Raw genomic sequence first — 19,754 nt, forward strand, 5'->3', positions numbered from 1 at the left:
AATCATATTTCAATAAAGCTGGGGAAAAACAAGAAAGCCTTGAAATCACTGAGAGATAAAGCCCCTTTTCTGTTACAACATCTCTCCACACCATAGGGTGTGTGGGGAATAGGAACCCTAAAGCTTACACTTCGGTGAAATACTGTTGATGATGATGTAATTTGCACAGGCTATAATTTGCATTTTTCCACATATGTGTAATTAGTGTTTAAGGTTTAAATAAACTAAACTTGCCGGTTCAGAAAACACCTAACTTATCATGTCCTCCCGACTGTGCACTTCCAGAGAATCAACAAATAGACTGGGAGATTAAATGACATGGAAAATATTGATTGGTGGCTTTAATATCCATGCTTGGCAGGAGAGACATAATACACAAAGAGATTGAAGTATATTCCAGAGAAAAGTAAGCTTAGAAGATGAAGCTATCAGCCTTTTATTAATGGCCTTCAACTGCCTCAATTTTGCTGTGTTTTAAAGCAGAGTGTGATTCTAACACAAGCATGCCAGTGGCACACTACAGCCTGGAAGGGAAATCTGGAAAGGATACAATTAGCTCTCCACCATTTATGTCTTCTGGAATTGCCACTGAATTTTGATGCCCAGACATTTAGAATCTCCAATTAGCCTACAGAGAAGTCACTTCTAAGAAATCACGTCATTATCTTAATTAAAAACAAAAATTAAGACATGAGAAAAAGATGTCTGAGGTGCTGAATATAATGACAGAACTCAATTATTCTGGAGTCAGTTATCTAATTGAGAGAAACAGTTCTGCACTATCAAAAACAATACACCAAAATTGGTACAACCACTATGGAGAATAGTCTGGAGGTTCCTTAAGAAACTAAAAATAGAGCTACCATATGATCCAGCAATCCCACTCCTGTGCATATACCCGGAGAAAAACATGGTTCAAAAGGAGACACGTACCCCAATGTTCATTGTGTCACTGTTTACAATAGCCAAGACACGGGAGCAACCTAAATGTCCATTGACAGATAAATGGATAAAGATGTGGTACATATATACAATGGAATATTACTCAGCCATTAAAAAGAACAAAATAATGCCATTTGCAGCAACATGGATGGACATGGAGATTATCATACTAAGTGAAGTAAGTCAGACGGAGAAAAACAAATATCATATGATATGGCTTATATGTGGGGTCTAAAAAAAAAATGATACAAATGAACTTATTTACGAAACAGAAACAGACTCAGACTTAGAGAACGAACTTATGGTTACCAGGGGGGAAGGGTGGGGGGGAGGGATCGTTAGGGAGTTTGGGATTGACATGTACACACTGCTATATTTACAATGGATAACCAACAAGGACCTACTGTATAACACAGGGGACTCTGCTCAATATTATGTAACATCCTAAATGGGGAAACAATTTGAAAAAGAATAGATACACGTATATGTATAACTGATCACTTTGTTGTACACCTGAAACTAACACAACATGGTTAATCAACTATGTATTGATTATATATTTATTTATTTATGTATTTTTTCCCTGCTAAACCTCTTCTTTTTAGACACATATTCCATAGACATTGATTTTTTAATCTCCTCCCATGCAAAATTGGGAGCAAATCGACTTAAGTGTTAACTTTCGATATGAAACCCAGAAAAGAGTTGAGCTGTTGAAACCTGAAATACATGTCACCTACTAGCTGCCTGCTTCTCAGTTTCCTTACTGGAAAAACAGGGATAAAAATAATTCCTTCCCTATCAAGACCATTTGGAGAATCAATAAATGAATGAACACACCTAAGACACAAAGCATGTTTCATGTCTTAAGTACTATACAAATGCTATTTGATGTATATTTGAGAAGAAATTTGACAGAAGAGATTGATTTACTACACGGATAATTGATAAAGTTTGAGAATTAACTCCTGTTTTGACAACATAAGCAACCAAAAATAAATAAAACTCCTCTATGAGACTACAATTCTGAAACCTGCAAAACTCCAAAAGAAATTGAAAATTAACTTATATATTTGGTTTTATGGAGGATGATAATGGTGTGAACCAGCATGAGTCAAATATAAGGGAAAGTCTTGTACAGTTAAACAATGTACAGCTAGTTATGAATTCTTACAACTTTATTACAAGTTATTTGATTCTGAAGAACAAAGTACCTAATAGAAATAAATACAAATTGGTAAGTTCATGTTCTCTATTCTTTTCATTTTACTTGTCATAATGAAAACATAAAATCTATTCATCATGATATGTTAAAATATGCCAGGGTTCACATTAAAAATACTTGTGTTTAGACTAAAAGTTAATTTACACAGAATAAAGCTTTTTTTAAAGAAACTTTTATGTGCCCTTAGGTTTCAAACAGAAGGTTTAATAACGCTAATGAAAATACAAGAGAATAAGCCAATCTATATTTACATTACCTTGTATCACATATGAATCTGTAAAGGAGGCTACTAATCTAGAAAGCCATCTGCCAGAGTCTTCATCGTTTCACCCAAAGAAGAAATCCGTTTTTCTTTTCTACCACTACACCTTCTTATTCATCCCATGCCTCTCAGTTATGAGTCTCTATGAGTTGCTTTCCTTTAATTTTTTCAAATATGTTACAAGTGCATTAGTATAGTGAGTATTCCATTTGTCTTCCCCTCCTATTGAATAAAGAAGAATTTCCTAGGCTAAGATTTTAGAGAGACCAGAGCTTTGGGAATCAAACTCCAAATAGCTATGTTAAAGATACAGGTCTTCATTCTCTAGACAAATTCCAAACTTTAAAATCAATTTCTTTTCATTCAACCTTACTTCCCAATTGTTGCGACAGCTAGTTACTATGAAAGTCAGAATCCTATCTATATGGCCAATATTCTAAAAATTAGATACACTCAAAATTTTCACTCTTTTCTCTATGGCAAAATTTTCCCTATCACCCATACCCTTCTGCTACCCAAAATTGTGTGCACAGAGAGAGTACGCCCAGGGAATGAAAAAACTTTTCACATTACCCTAAGCAAAGTACTTACAAATATAAATTTAGTAAAACAGACACATGTTTTGCGTTAGTCTTTTCCAATGTGCGATAAATCATGTATATAAAACCACATTTAAATATAATACATTAAGAATTTGACTTTTTTTTCCCTTTATGATACTGAGAATATATAATTCAGACTACTTCCATTTTTTTCCTAGCTTCCAAGAAGCTAAGGGTCAAATAAATCAGCTGGTCATGACATAACTATATTAGCCTCTTTTTGAGCAAATCTATTTCCTTTTCTTTTCCAAGTTCTAGAGTATTGTCTAGTAGAAATTCATGAGTTTTATTATGCATATGTTATTTATCTTAACCTTTTTCAAATCTCTTTTAGGGAACTGGTAGGATACAACGAAAGTGTAAATATGTATACAATACAATGAAAGTGTAAATATGTATACAGATATCTGTATATGTAAAGATGTTACAATCAAGGGGGTAAGTTTTGATTTTAATAAAAATTAACAGAAGTTGACAAATGCTTTTATACATCTTGAAAAAGCATTTAAAACCATATACCATAAAATAAAGCAGATTTTATTTTAGCTTACATGTTTGTCATTATCAGCCTTCCTAGGATACTTAAAGGGTGTCAGAGGATTTAAGAACACAATGGCTGTTTGTGTCAACAGTGAAGCCAAAGTTTATAAAGGCCTATTATGGTTCCAGTGATATTTCCTTCCTATTTTTCCATATCAGCAGAGACATCTTGAGGGAATGCACTATTTGCTGGTGAGATCTTCTGATAGTGAATAGGCCAGTGAATAGGCTAGGACTTCACTGGTGGCTCAGTGGTTAAGAATCCGCCCCCCAATGCAGGGGACACAGGTTCAATCCCTGGTCCGGGAAGATCCCACATGCCGCCGAGCAGCTAAGCCCGTGTGCCACGAGCCACAACTACTGAAGCCCGTGTACCTAGAGCCCGGGCTCCGTAACAAGAGAAGCCACTGCAATGAGAAGCCCGGGAGCAGCAACTAAGACACAAGGCAGGCAAAAATAAATAAATAAATAAATATATTAAAAAAAAAAAAAAAAAAAAGTCGCTTGCTTGCCGGGCGGGAGTACCTGCACGCGCAAGGGGCAGCAGGGAATAGAAGCGGAGAACGTGGGCAGGTAAGGGTTTTTTTGTGTTTTTTTTTTTACGACAGAAATCTTTATTAAAATGTGTCCTTGAGTAATATCTTAGCATACATACAATATACACACATACATCTGTACACTCTTCAACACAGCTCACGGATTGCCACCATCAGTTTAACCAATAAATTAAAACTAAATAAGGGTGGGGGGCAAAGGGGATGCGGGGTGGAACTAAGGGCAAAGTTTCCATGTTTCATCTGGTAAGAAATTGCAAATTTCTCAGAATTCCCCTGGGGAAAGCCTGTGACCAGAGAATCTCTGAAATAAAATGCGTAAATCCCTGCCCCCCCCCCAAAAAAAGATTCCAAAAGATGCAGTTACACGTGTGCTTCTCAGAACAGAAGCATTCATTCCACTTCATACTCTGGCTTCTGCATCTTCCGGCTTCAAGACAGTTGCCCCCCGAGCTGGGGCAGAGAGGTTCACAGGCGCACTTGGGCTCGGCGCACCTGGGGCTCTGGGTGTTGAGGGGCTGCGGCTTGGCAGCCGGGGGAGCCACGCTCATCTGAGGTGATGTCTGGCACATCATCGGACTGCGTATCGGAGCTCTCCAGGTCACTGCAGGTGCTCTGGGCTGGGCCAGGCTGGTGCCCCAAGGTCTGCTGGCCTGGCAGTCTTTCTGTTCACAGCTTTGGTGTTTGCAGAGGGGGCTCCTCTTCATTGCTGCCACCGCCGCCACCATCGCCACCATCACCTCCACCACCGCCTTCTTCTTCATTCTCCGCCATGTGCGCATGAACATGGAGTGCGTCCTCCGTGCTGCTTCTGCTCACCAGCTGATAGGGGCTTGGTTTGGCTTCACTGTCCACTTGGATTTCCATATTGTTGCATTCTCTGTCCTGTGGGCTGTGGGAACTGATTATGGAACCGGCCAGAGCACGAGTGCTTGCGTTGTCACTAATTGCACCAAGACTGTCTGTGTCTTTGGGGAAAATTTCCTTTAGGACATCGGCTTGGACTTCTAACCTGCTGTATTTTCCCTTGCCACTGGAAAGAATGCCACCACTCAGTGTGCCCCCTGAGAGGGCTGCAAAGCTGGCTGTTTTGCTGTATGGACCCCGCGTAACACTGAGTCCATCTGTAGGGCTTCCACTGGTGCTCAACATGCGAGTTAGACCTTCAAGGCTACTTTCCCCAATGCTGGGATTCTTGAGGGCTCTAGTTTCTTGAGAAACTAGAATCTTGAGAATAAAGTATTATCAAAGGTAAAGCAGGTAACATTTCACCTGTCATTTAAGTGGATTTACCTTGAGTTTTCGAAGGAGGGTAGTCACTTTCCTCAAAACTTTAAAATGAGTTCTACCCTAATAAATGTTAGAGGGCAACAAAATTATGCTCTCCTAAACTTGATATATTTTAAAAATCACGTCAAGCATGGTTAAAGTTAAATAGCTGAAGATATTTACAAGCAAATAAGTAATCATAGTCATTGATCAACAAATTAGAGGCAAACTTCATGCGCTTTTTATCATCTTCAAGGCTTTCATGACTATATGAATCTAACCACACCTGCCTTATTTTCACCTGAAGATAACTCACTATTTTGTGAGTTCATAAGGCTATTATTAATATATTTTATATTTGCATAGCATGTTTCTGTTTACAAAGGATTTTCACTCATCGATGACCTCGCTCAAGCCTCACCATTCTGGGAGAACAGATTATATTTACATTAAAAGCATTGGATGAAGTTAACAAATAGACCAAATATACAGAGTTAAATCAGCCTGATTAAGACTATAGGATTTAAATATTTTGAGAGCCTTGCAAACCCAAGACAATGTGCACTTTATCACCAAGATCACTGAAAAGCCTTTACGAAGTAATATTTATGTGGAACATGTTCGCCATCCAATGTTCTCTAAGATAAACTATGAGCTGTTAACATGGACAAACATACAAGGAGCATACAGGCAGAGAATAAAAGATGTGATAAATGTACATAACTTAAGAAAAAATTTTAGTCTTTTATCAGCTACAGCCCAGATACTTAGGAGTGCATTTTCTTATTTTAGTTCAAGACAATAATAAGGTAGATTTTAACTTATATAAAATTTACCTAAGAACACTCTGAGGTAGGTAATATTATCATGCCCATTTTATTCATGGGAAAATTACAAAACAGATTAAAAAATGTCACTTGAGAACACACACCTAATAAGTAGCCAAGGTGAGATTCAAACCCAGGCAGTCTGGCTCCCTATAACTTGCCTCACCCACTCCACTGCCTTGAGAAGTTATCTGTTACTGTGAACGGGAACTTGAAGCTGTATGAAGGAAAGGGGAGGGCAGGGTCTTATATTACGATCAGGTGGCACCCATAGGCATGATTTGAGGGAAAAACAAGTTAAGACACCCTTTAAAATACTCACTTCACTGGCTTTCCATCATTAGGAGTTTCCTTCTTAGGATCTGTTTTCAAAAATCTCCTATTTTATGTAGGTATTCAGGAATATGTACAATCACTATCCAATACCTTAGTTTTTAACCAATATCTTGGAGATAACAATGACTCTTATGGCACCTACATGAAAGAAAATAAAATTCCATGTTCAGCATCATGCCTAAACCGGAACCCTCCAAGAGGAAAAAGCAACCAAAATAGCCCGCTCCACATTTGGGCCTCGGATCAGGGCAGGAGGTGAAGGGCATGGAAAGGAACTTTCTGAACACACAAAATAGCATCCAAAGAAACTGAGACCTAGCCATGAGGGTGGTCATTGATCAAATGAGGCCAGATGGATGGAAGGGAAAAGGCAAGACTTCTAAGGCTTTCAAATTGGGGGCAGAGACCTTGGCAATAAGAAACTGTTGCAAAGCTTTCAGAGACGGTTCAAAATAGAAAGGCAGGTTGGTTAATTTGTCAGCAGCAGAAGTATGAGGTGGAGTCTGGCCAGGCCTTCGAGACCTTGAATCTCAAGACTGAGAGACGGCAGGCAATCAAAGTGCAGGGAGTGGCACCAAGAGTGTCCTTATTCACAGCACACCCTAGAATAATACAGTCCAGGGATTCGGAATGATCAACGGCAGAGAAGTTCTTGCTTATAACATTTCCAGGACACACCAGCCTCACAGAATCTCAAGTTTTATCACACAGACAACTTGACTGGAGATGACAATTTCGATATACAATATCTGCTTTCCTGTTACCACTACCCACAGGAGCTCAGAGGGGATGTGAAAATAAAAATTCACTCTTCTAAAAGAGATAATATTTCATATCTATTTCTAAAAGAATAAAAAGAGAGAGAGAGACTATTGTGACAGAAGACAAGAGAAAATAGAAAGCAGGAGATATTCGGCAATGGTGGGGAGCACAGGAAATGGAGCTCCCTGGGCAGCGTGCTTTTAGAAAGGGGTTCTGCTGGTGACCTGCATTTTTCTAGAAGGAAAGAGAGAATTAAAGGATGCACATAAAATCAGAGAAGGAAAGGAGGGAGGAGAAAGGGTTTCAGAAGCAGTACCAACTTGACAGGCAGACACTATAAAAGGTATGGGTTTGAATCCAGATGCCCTGTTAAAAGAGCACAGGGGCTGTCTGAAATAAACATGGGGAAGAGTAGGCAAAAAATGACTAAGCTAAGAGGTAAATCATAATTCCTAGACCCAGATTTCAATGGTAGCAGTATAGCTCTTGGTGCAAAGACTACTTTATACCTACAGAAACTAGAGAGATATATGAGTTAACCCCCAAAGGATAATTAAAGATCTGGGAAGCCGAGTATGCCAGCTAGGAGATTGCATTCTAAAAATGTTCATTTGTTTTCTTTAGATGTGATCCCTCACCTTTTTGAAATTGCTACCTTGGGCCAAATAGGAGACCACTGAGGTACTCAGGGTGCTTGTTCATTCCTGAATATTTTCATCATTATTAAGAGTAAGTGTCAAATTTTGAAGTGCCTGATAAAACATACATCTTGGAAACCTAAATATATTTTGCATTGAGATCCCTAAGTCTGTGTTAAATAAATGCAGAGAGATACAGTTTATTCTAGATGAAAACGAAGGTAACATATCTATTCCTTATATTAGAAAATAAAAGAGACTGGGAAATTTGGGTTACATTTTTATAATACAATAGCCCTCTTCTACATTTTTATAATACATTAGCCCTCTTTTATAGAACTAAGTTTTTCTTAGTTCTTCTTAAACTATATTTCAACAATGACAATAATAATAACAGCAGTTATCACTTCATTGTTTATACTGCACCAAGCACTCAGATATTAAAATTAATCCTGGTCAAACAATCTCTTAAGGTAGACAGCCCCAATTTACAGATAAGCAAACTGAAGCATCACTGTCTCAAGCAATTTCCCCAATAATACACGGAGCTGGAAAGTGGCAGAGCTGAAGTTTGCACACAGATCTGTCTGAAGTTCACATCCTTAACCACTAGGCTCCTAAGCTCAGTGCTGCCAGCTGGGGCTACAATAATGGATAATTCATGGTTCAGTCCTCAAGGAGTCCAATGACTAGTGAAGAGAGAGGGGGAAAAGAACAGATATAATCCATAAGAGTATGAAGGAGTTCTGTAAGAAACACAGACTTAGCACTAATAGCCTGAGTATGAACAGTGAAGGCAGGTATGTCTGCACTGGACCACAGAATGAGGAGCCAGGTGGAGAAGGGCTGGGAAGAGCTGAGGGTGGAAAGTATCCAGCCAGAAGGAGAGCCAGTTACCTGCTGATTGAATTCAGTCTAAACATAAATGAAATGAATCACTGGATGGAATCACCAATGAGGAAGATTCTACTTTTAATGGTCACTTTTTCAAAACAGCCCAACACCCCCATTATTCTTAAGCTATGTTCAGTTTTATTAAGCTTGCTTTTTATTCTGTTCAATGTTTTTAATTAAGAGTAAAACCAGAGGAACTTCAATAATGACCCTCAGATTGATGCTACTTTATTGATTACTGGCTTTAGGTTTGGGAAGTCCAGCTAACTGGGTGCCTGACCACTGTATATTGCAAAGCAGTTTTCTAAATTTCACTAGTAAGAAAATTATTAATTCAAATCCAAAGCTTCACTTCAAATATATTGCTTTTCTTTCTCCCCCTCCTTATCTCCAGGGCTATGGTTTATTACTGAGGAAATTAAACTGAGCAGGAACAAGTTGTTTTTCAAAGCCCACTTTTAAGATTTAATACTTTGTAATATCAATAAGATTAGATCTACACAAAGTAACTTAGCAATTTAGAAGTATCTAACAAAACATAAAAGGTGTATAACCTAAAACAGAGCAGTCTAACTACTCAGTGTTTACCTGATAGAAATGCCCACACAGGTGGGCACAATGAGGCACACACAGGGAGGTTCAATGCAGTGTACATAGTGGTAAGAGCAAAAGCTGGATGCAACATAAATGATCATCCACCAGGCAATAGTTAAATAGGGATTCTGGGTAGCAGAAACAACGAGGTAAATCTTTATGGACTAACACAGTAAGATCTCTAAGACATGTTAATGAAAAAAATCAAGTTGTGGAATATGTACAGTAAGACACTAATTATGTAGACACATCACACACTCACACCCACTCATGTATGTATTTATGTAGCGACCTATCTCTTTCTCAATCTATCTGTAATGTACATTTATACATACACATGCATACATATACACATATATATATTTAATGCATAGTGACTGGGGTTGAGGGAAGTATTCAAGAGACTTTATCTGTCCCCATTTATTTACTTAATTGCTATAAAAACAGTATCTATGTTACTTGTAGAGTTAAAAATAAAATAGAAAGTTTTAAAATTTTTTAAATAAATTAAAAACAAAATATACTTTCAATTTATCATAAATTAATCTACTGCATTCCATTTTTAACCAACTTATTAAAGTTAAATAGCCTGTAATTCTTAGAGATTTTCCCCCTCTTAAAAAAAACAGATCAAACTTTTGCATTTTGCAGACTTGCATGTCCCAGGCTCATGTCCTGATAGAAATTCAGTTTTATGGGTGTCCAGGCATGGTTGGGAACTCAGGGAGCAGCACATGCTCTCTTCCTTTACTCAGCACCACAAAATGGGTGTCTAATAAATATAAAAGAACAAAGGAATGAACCAACCAATGGATAAATGACAACATCAGTAAATATTATACTCATGTTTCCCAGCATTGGTCAGGATTGAAAATCCAGCAATTTTCAGAGAGGAGTTAAAGAATATTCAAGAAAAAACTAAAATCTCTTTTATTCTAAGCTACACTGCTATATTGATCTTGTTAATGATGGTAAGTATTGATCTCCAGAAGCAAATTAAGACTCATGTCACAGACTTTCATCCCTCTCCAGCCCTGGACATTAAGTCGTTAATTTTCCTTTCAGGTTTTTTTTTTTAATCCAAGTAGTACTTAATTATCATAAAATGACTTTTTAGGGGTAGCTTCTAAACCCTCATTAGCCATTAAGTATAAATAAATTTTTTAATTCAACCAGTTTCAATTTAATTATTTTGGTTTAAAAAAACTATTACGCCCTTCATTGGACGTACTGTATACCTTTTGCTACTCAAAGTATGGTTCTAGGACTAGCAACATCAGCTTATCATGAAAGTTCTTTAGCAACAGACAATCTCAGATATCACCCAAGACCTACTGAATCAAAATCTGTTTTTAATAAGATTCTTCAGTGGTTCATATACACATTAAAGTTGGAGAAGCACTGCCATATACTACTCTTTTGTTATTACTGAAATTAACTTTTTAAATTATAGAGATAACACATGTATATGTTTTTAAAAGTATTAAAGGACCCTACAACCAAAAGCAGACAAAGACAATACAAGAAAACTACAGACCAATATCTCTCATGAACATAGCCACAAAAGTCCTCAACAAAAATATTAGAAATAGAATTAAACAACATATTTTTAAAAAGAATTATACACCATGACTGCTATGGTCTAAATGTTTACACCGCCTCAAAATTCACATGTTGGAATCCTAATGCCCAATGTGATGCTGGTAGGAGGTGGGACCTTTGGGTGCTTAGGTCATGAGGGTGGAGCCCTCGTGAATGGGATTATTGTTCTCGTAAAAGAGATCCCACAGAGCTCCCTAGCTCCTTCACCATGTTAAGATACAATGCGAAGTCTGCAACCCAAAAGAGGGCCCTCACCTGACCATGGCACCCCAATGTCAAACTTCCAGCCTCCAGAACTGTGAGAAATAAATTTCTACTGTTTATAAGCTTCCCAGTGTGTGATATTTCATATGGCAGCCTGAACAAACTAAGACAACAGCCAAGGTATACAAATTTGGTTCAGCATTCAAAAATCGATTAATATAATCCTTCATATCAACAGAATTTTTTAAAATCACATGATCATATCAATAGACACAGAAAAAGCATTTGACAAAATCCAACAATATTCATGATAAAAATCCTCAGTAAACCAGAAATAGAGGGGAAGTTTCCCAACTTGATTATAAAAAGCCTATAAAAATTTACAGCTAATATCCTACTTAATGGTGAGAAACTCAAAGCTTTCCCACTAAGATCAGGTACAAGGCAAGGATGCTCCCTCTCACCACTCCTTTTCAACAGCGTGCTGGAAGTCCTTACTAATGCAGTGAGACAAGGAGATAAAAGGTATGCAGATTGGGAAGGAAGAAATAAAACTATCTGTTTTGCAAATGACATGATTATCTATGCAGAAAAAGCCAAAAGAATCAATTTTTTAAAAATTCCTGGAACTAATAAGCAATTACAGCAAGGTTGCAGGATACAAGATTAATATACAAATGTCAACTGCTTTCCTATTTACTAACGATGAATAAGTGTAATTTGCAATTAAAAACACAGTACCATTTATATTAACACCCTCCAAAATAAAATACTAAGGTATAAATCTCGCAAAGTAGGTGTAAGATCTATATGAGGAAAACTACAAAACTCTGATGAATAAAATCAAAGAAGAACTAAATAAATGGAGAAATATTCCATGTTCATGGATAGGAAGACTCAATATTATCAAAATGTCAGTTCTTCCCAACTTCAGCTATAAATTCAATGCAGTCCCAATCACAGTCCCAGCAAGTTATTTTGTGGATATTAACAAACTGATTCTGAAGTTTATATGGAGAGGCAAGAGACCTGGGAATAGCCAACACAATATTGAAGGAAAAGAACAAAGTTGGAAGACTGATGCTACTCAACTTCAAGACTTACTATAAAGCTACAGTAATCAATATAGTGTGATGTTGGTGAAAGAATAGACAAATAGATCAATGGAACAGAATAGAGAACGCAGAAATAGAACCACATATATACAGTCAACTGATCTTTGACAAAGGAGCAAAGGCAATATAATGGACTGTTGGGAAAATTAATAGTCTTGTTCAGGCTTCAGAGGCAACAATAGGCCTTTGACTAAACAAAGACCCTGAAAGAAGCCACATACTGAACTGCTGGACTACGTGCAGGTCAGCCAAAATGGTGCTAGCAAGTCTTGGGAACCAACAGATAAGGAAGGGAGTAAGTCACGGAACTTCCTGGTCCTTGGGAATCTGGCCAGTTCCCGGGATCAGTGAACACCTTGAGACTTATGACTAAAGTATCAAAGCATTTATGATAATAGCCAGAGCTGCATATTTGCACGTAAGCTGATGATTATGAGCTCGCGGCTTGGCGTTAAAAACAGGACTCCTTTGGGCGACACTCTGAAGTCTCACCCGTGGGGTGGACACACTGTCCGGGACCTTCCAATTGGGATTCCAGATTGCTGTTCCAGGGACTTCCCAGCATTGCTTGTATCTGGATGTAGGTGTTTCCCCAATTGGTGATGTATGCACTTTTATCTATATCTATCTACCTATCTATCTATATATTTATATTGCTTGTTCTCCCAACTTGGTGATGCAAATTCTCCCAGGTTGGTGATGTTGCTTGTTTTCCCAATTTGGTGACGTTGTTAGTTCTCCCCAAATTGGTGATGTATGTACATTTATTTCTCTCTCTCTGTATATATACATATTACTTGTCCTTATATTGTAACTTACTACTTATATAATAAATTTCCTTATTTCTTGCTCATTAAAGTGTGGAGTGGTTATTTTGCTGGTGAATCTCTGAACCTGAAGCTGAAAGTAAGTCTTTCAGCAAAACATGGACAAAGATAGTCTTTTCAACAAATGATGCTGGAACAACTGGACATCCACATGCAAAAAAAAATTAATCTAGACATAGACTTTACATCCTTCATAAAAATTAACTCAAAATGGATTATAGACCTAAATGTAAAATGCAAAACTCTAAAACTCCTGGAAGATAACAAAGGAAAAAACCTGGATAACCTTGGGTATGGTGATGACTTTTTAGGTAAAACACCAAAGATACAATTCATGAAAGAAATAATTGATAAGCTGGCTTTCATTAAAATTTAAAAATTCTGCTCTTTAAAAAACAATGTCAAGACAATAAGAAGACAAGCCACAGACTGGGAGAAAATATTTGCAAAAAAGACATCTGATAAAGACTATTATCCAAAATATATAAAGAACTCTTAAAACTCAACAATAAAGCACACAATATTTTTAAATGGGCCAAAGACCTTAACAGACTCCTCACCAAAGAAGATATACAGATGGAAAATAAGCAAATAAAGGAAATGCAAATTAAAACAACAATCAGATACCAGATACATCTATTAGAATGACCAAAATCTGGAACACTGACAATACCAAGTTCTGGCAAGGATATAGAGTAACAGAAATTTTCATACATTGCTGGTGGGAATGCAAAAACAATACAGCCACTTTGGAAGACAGTTTGACAGTTTCTTACAAAACCAAACACTCCTACCATACGATCCAGCAATCATGATCCTTGATACTTACCCAAAGAGGTGACAACTTAAGTCCACACAAAAACTTGTACACAGATGTTTACAGCAGCTTTATTCATAACAGCCAGAACATTGAAGCAACCAAGATGCCCTTCAGTAGATGAATTGATAAATAAACTGTGGCACATCCAGACAATGGATGGGTAGAGGCTGGAAGACAATGGAATGTTATTTCATTAAAATATTATTTAGTGATAAAATTATATGAGCTATCAAGCCATGAAAAGACATGGAAGAACTTTAAATGCATGTTACTAACTGAAAGAAGTCAATCTGAAAAGGCTACATATTGTATGATTCCAACTATCTGATATTCCAGAAAAGGCAAAACTATGGAGATAGAAAGTGGTTGCCAGGGGTTGGGAGGGATGAATACGTGGAGCACAGAGGATTTTTAGGGCCATGAAAATACTCTGTATATTATAATGGTGGATGTATGTCATTATGCATATGTCCAAATCCATAGAACGTACACCACCAAGCATGAACCCTACCATAAACTATGGACTTTGAGAGATTATGATGTGTCAGTATAGGTTTGTCAAGCTTAACAAATGTAACCACGCTGGTGGGGGATGTTGATGATGGAGGAGGCTTTCCATAGGTGGGGTAGGGAATACAGGTATGCCCCGCTTTTCCAAAGTCCACTTTATGGCTTTTATGAGAGACCTACATTAGTACCCGTTTTCATTAACTGAAAGAAACCCAAAGAGGATTTTTGCTTTTACCAAAAAAGGCAAAAAGCAAAATTAGCACTCAGCCTTTGTTCTGCAGTGAGGTGTTACAAAGGCAGCTTGCACCCTGAGCAGCGAAAGTGGCACCTCCAAGCTCCTTCCCTGGGAACTACTCAGCATCTCAACGTCAAGCCACCATAGCTTTGAACTGTGTCTGTGAGCATCTGTGTTTTATTTTGATTTATTTTGTGCATCCATCCAAAAAGATGTGTCTTAAGGTAACTGCTTCTTTGCTTTAGGACATTTCAGTTTAGAAAGGGTTTTATGGGAACACTCTACTTCCAGATAGTGGGGGAAACCTGATGGAAAATCTCTGTACCTTCCACTCAAATTTGCTGTGAACCTAAAACTGTTCTTAAAAACAAAAGCACAAAAGGGCATAAAATGAAAATGAAGAGTGTTTCTCCCCACCACCTACTCCAGTTTCAATGCCCAGAAACTGTGAACACAAAGTTTCTTTATTACTGTTTTTTCCTAATTTTTCTAATAGTTAGTTGAAGATATTGCTATTTTGTGTTCTAGCACCTGGAATTAGGATGAAAAATCTGATTCATATTTCTAACATTGCTTTGTAGGTAACCCATTTGTTTTCACTGGAAACTTTTCAGATTTTCTCTTATGGAGGGATGGGATTTCCCCTAGAAAGTATTCAAATTATTTTCTCCTAGGATTTTTTTTTTTTCATTTATCTTACTTGACATACTTACCAGACTTTTTCAATATTAAGAAATAACCTTTCTTAAGCCTGAAGAAATTTTCTTCTACTATGTCTTTGATTATTTCCTGTGTTTCACTGCCCCCTTTCTCTGCTTTGGAATCCAGAGCTAATATTCAGTTAGCATCAATTCTGACTGGATAGCCTCCATTTGATCAGTCTATGCCTATGCCGTATCAGTGGTTAAATATCTTGAATGGTACCTCCAACTAGATTTATTCCTCGGGTCCTTAAAGACTTTCACTCTCATATTTTCCAGTTCTGTGGTATGTTCCTGTAATGGATTGAATTGTGGACCCCAAAAGATATGTCCATCTCAAACCTCAGAATATAACCTTATTTGGCAAAAGGGTCTTTGAAGATGTAATTAAAGTAAGGATCTCTAGATGGGACCAACCTGGATTAGGGTGATCCCTAAATTCAATGGCAAATCCTTAGAAGAGGAGAGAAATAGATACACTGGCACACAAGAGAAGGCCATGTGAAGATGCAGAGATTGGAATGATGGATCTACAAGTCAGGGAACACCAAGGACTGCCAGCAGTCACCAGAAGCTAAGAGAGAAACATGGAACAGATTCTCCCTCAGAGCCTCCAGAAGAAACCAGCCCTGCTGATACCTTGATTTCGTACTTCCGGCCTCCAGAACTGTGAGAATATAAATCCTGTTATTTTAGCACCAAGTTTGTGGTAATTTGTTAAGGCAGTCCTAAGAAATTAACACAGTTTCCTTCACTTTATCTTCCAGATTCTTACTTTATTTTCAACTACAAGCATCTCATGATTTAGCCAACTCAAACTTTATTGCAATTTATTATTATATATTTAACTTCCCAGATTATTTTCTTAATTTTGATTGCTCATTTTCTCATATCATGTTTATATTAATTTATGGATGCAAAAAATTTAGAATCTTCCTGAAGATATTAATTTAAAAACTTTAATTTCTATTTTGTTCTTTTTTTGGTCTAGAATTCTCTCTCCTGGTTCATCTTTCATTTTGCTGGGTTTTCTCAAGTATCTGGTAATATTTTGCATCCATTTATGTTTATGAATCACAGACTATACTTGTTGGTATAAATAATAGGCTTACATTTCTTCTATGGTTTTATAAGTCTGTTTTCCCAGCTTGCCTACCCTTTGTGTGCATGCATGTCTGACATGTGCATATATGTTAGGGCAAAGGGAAGCGGACACATGTACTGAGGCTGCTATCTTGAACTAGAAGTCTGTATCAACTACTTCACATTATATTCTTTTAATTTCTCTAATTAAATAAATTCCTGCAGAATAGGGATTTCTGTTTTTATTTACTTTTCCTATAGAAATTATAAATGAGCATTTTAAAATTAATTGTATAAAGTAATTGGTGAGTTAGTAAGTAAATGAGTGAGTGAAAGAAAGCCAGCAAAATAAGTTAAAAGCTAACCTGCTCAAGTGAAGGCAAAACTCAATGCTTTCACTATTTGAAAAGTGGAAGAAGTGAATTGTGACTTAATATACAGGTAAGTAAAAATCATTAATCTTCAGTTTTCAATTAATATGCCATTTTAATGAAAAATTCATTTCACTGGATCAGATAGCTCACAATGTCTTTTCTATTGCAGAATATTCAATATTTATCATTTTAGATCTTGTATGTTCAGGACACATTTTTATTAGATTTTTGCAAACGCGTGGATTACTAACTATGCAGACAGATGTGCATCAGTTTGTACTTTGAAAATGATTACTAACTATGCAGACAGATGTGCATCAGTTTGTACTTTGAAAATGTACTTTGAAAATGTATTATGCAAATTCACTGTGCAAGTTTTGTGCCTTAAAATCAGTCCCACGGCAGGTTAAATGGAATGATCTGTGAGGGCTCTGATCTTAGTGCCTTGAATTAATAATTGGATATTTTCCAAATTGAAAAAACCTTTTTAAAAGTGACTCAGTAAGTCAATTTCTTCCATTCCTTTATGACTTATAACCCTAAAGACAGAAGTGGAAAGAGGGAAAGGATCAGCTTTGTTGACTGGAGACATTTAAGCTGGTCTTAGAGGATATGAGGGTATTCACCAGATATGAGAGAAAAGAAAGGGCACTCCAGGCAGAGGAAGCAAAGAAACCCTCAGCTAACTAGGATTAAAACATCTTCACCATGATAAAGGGCATCTATGAAAAACCCACAGCCAGCATCATACTTAATGGTGAAAGTCTGAATACTTTCCCCTAAGATTAGGAACAAGCAAGAATGTCTTCTTCACTTCTATTCAACATTGCACTGGAGATTCTTTCCAGAACAATTAACAAGAAAATAAAAAGCATCCAGATTGGAAAGGAAGAAGTAAAACAATCTCAATTTGCAGATGACATGATCTTAAACATACAAAATCCTAAGGAACTCACTACAAAACTATTAGGAATAATAAGTTTAGCAAGGTTCCAGGATACAAAATTAATACATAAAAAAATCAATTGTGTATAGAGTAGCAATGAACAAACTGAAAATGAAATTAATAAAACAATTCCATTTACAATAGCATCAAAAAGAATTTTAAAACTTAGGAATAAAATTACAAAATAAGTGCAAAATTATATTCTGAAAACTATACAACATTCTCAAAAGAAATTAAAAAGACCTAAATAAATGAAAAGATATTATTCATGGATCAGAAGGCTTAATATTGTTAAAATGGCAATACTCCCCAAATTTATCTATAGATTCAATACCATTTCTATCAGAGTCCCAGTTAGCATCTTTGCAACATTTGGTAAGCTAATCCTAAAATTAATATGGAAATCCAAAGAAATCAGAATATCCAAAACAATTTTGAAAAAAGAGGAAACTTGTAGTACTCACACTTCCTAATTTCAAAACTTTTCTACAAAGACACAGTAATCAAGACAGTGTGACACTATTATGAGGGTAGAAATAAAGATGAATGGAATAGAGTTGAGAGTCTAGAAATAAACCCTCACAATTATGGTCAGTTAATTTTTGACAAGGGTGCCAAGAAAATTTAAAGGGGAAAAAATAGTCTGTTCAGTAAGTGGTGCTGGGACAACTAGATATCCACATACAAAAGAATGAAATTTTACCCTTATCTCACAAAATTATACAAAAATTAAGTTGAAGTGGATCAAATTCCTAAATGCAAGAGGTAAACCATAAAACTCTTAGAAGAAAACATAGGTGTAAATCTTCATGATCTCATATTAGGAATAGTTTCTTAGATAGAACATCAAAAGCATAAGCAACAAAAGAAAAAATAATTGTACTTCATCAAATTTTAAATCATTTTGTGTTTCAAAAGATACCATCGAGAAAGTGAAAAGATAACCCACAGAACAGGAAAAACATTCACAAATCATATGTTTGATATGGAACTTGTGTCTAGAATACATTAAAAAAACTCTTACAATTCAATAATAAAAACTAAATAATAAAAAGACAAGTGTGCCAATTAAAAATAGGTAAAGGATCTGAACAGACATTTCTCTAAAGAAGATATACAAATGGCCAATAAGCACATGAAAAGATGCTCAACATCATATCCAACAGGGAAATGCAAATCAAAGCCACAAGTAAATACCATTTCACACCACCAAGATGGCTATAATCAAGAAGACAGATGATACCAAGTGTTGGCAATGATGTGAGAAATTGGAATCCATACATTACCGGTGGGAATGCAAAATAGTGCATCAACTTTGGATAACAGTCTGGGAACTCCTTGAAAGTTTAAACACAGAGTTACCATATGACCCAGCAATTCCACTTCTAGTTATATACCCAAGAGAAATGAAAACATAAGTACAAATAAACACAAATGTTGACAGAATCATTATTCATAAGAGCCAAAAAGTGAAAACCCCATTAATTAATAAATCAATAAATAAAATGTAGTATATCCACATATGGGAATATTATTTGGCAATAAAAATAAGGTACTGATACATGCTGAAACATGGATGAACCTTGAAAGTGTTATGCTAAGTGAAAGAAGCTAGAAACAAAACACTACATATTGTATCATTCCATTTGTACGAAATGTTCAGAACAGGAAAATCTATACTGACAGAATGTGGATTAGTGGTTGCCTAGGACTCAGGAGATTGGAAGGAAATGGAGACTTAGTGGTAAGGGATATGGAATTTATTTGTGGGGGGGGGGGGGTGATGAAAATGTTCCCAAATTGTGATGACAGCTGGACAACTCTATGAGTATACTAAAACCATTGAATTATACATTGAAAATGGGTGAATTTTATCGTATGTGAATTATATC

General features: G+C 36.4%; 1 protein-coding gene and 1 pseudogene across 4 annotated transcripts in view; both read right to left on the reverse strand.

The window, feature by feature from the left end:
- MCTP1 (multiple C2 and transmembrane domain containing 1) overlaps window positions 1–19,754 on the reverse strand; it is a 550,214-nt gene that overhangs the window by 442,866 nt on the left and 87,594 nt on the right. The gene's annotated exons all lie outside the window — the stretch shown is intronic.
- Window positions 4,529–19,754, reverse strand: part of LOC137755205 (E3 ubiquitin-protein ligase RNF19B pseudogene) — a 42,210-nt pseudogene continuing 26,984 nt past the window's right edge.

This window comes from Eschrichtius robustus, chromosome 2 (assembly GCF_028021215.1).
Source record: "Eschrichtius robustus isolate mEscRob2 chromosome 2, mEscRob2.pri, whole genome shotgun sequence".
Classification (NCBI taxonomy): domain Eukaryota; kingdom Metazoa; phylum Chordata; class Mammalia; order Artiodactyla; family Eschrichtiidae; genus Eschrichtius; species Eschrichtius robustus.